Raw genomic sequence first — 513 nt, forward strand, 5'->3', positions numbered from 1 at the left:
GGGTTCGATTCCCAGCCATCGCAGTAGCTTTCTTTGAGTGCTGTTACTTGCTTTTTTAACAAGAAGTCAGCAGAAAGTTTACTTGCCCAAACTGGTTTGATAAAATGTTAGATCTCTTTGGGCTGCAAAATTATGTTGATCAATATGGAGTCCACGATTATGTTGATTTTTTACTCCAAATCGACAAGGAAGGTTTCACCAATTGTAGAACCTCAGGTTAACAAGGAACAATCTCAGCAAGGTGATTGATGGATGATTGTAGTTTCTTATCTATCATAACCTTCAGCCCAAATGACACAGCTGTAAGAGATCACATTGGTTGCCTTCCAGCTATGTAATACATGCAAATGGCAGTGGTGGGATTTCAACCCACGACTCCAGAGAGACTGGAGCCTTAATCCAGCGCCTTAGACCACTCGCCCACACTACCTGCATGTACTACTTTTCCACATCGTGACAAACACCGGCATCGTAACTAATGGTATGCTTGTTAATGTTATTGGGAAAAAAAAA

General features: G+C 41.3%; 1 non-coding gene across 1 annotated transcript; it reads right to left on the reverse strand.

Annotated features, from left to right (window-relative positions):
- Window positions 1-348: 348 nt before the first annotated feature.
- Window positions 349-430, reverse strand: trnal-aag. Its single transcript has one exon. It is a non-coding gene; the product is annotated as a tRNA-Leu (tRNA).
- Window positions 431-513: the final 83 nt, after the last annotated feature.

This window comes from Etheostoma cragini, unplaced genomic scaffold (genome assembly GCF_013103735.1).
Source record: "Etheostoma cragini isolate CJK2018 unplaced genomic scaffold, CSU_Ecrag_1.0 ScbMSFa_2017, whole genome shotgun sequence".
Lineage (NCBI taxonomy): Eukaryota > Metazoa > Chordata > Actinopteri > Perciformes > Percidae > Etheostoma > Etheostoma cragini.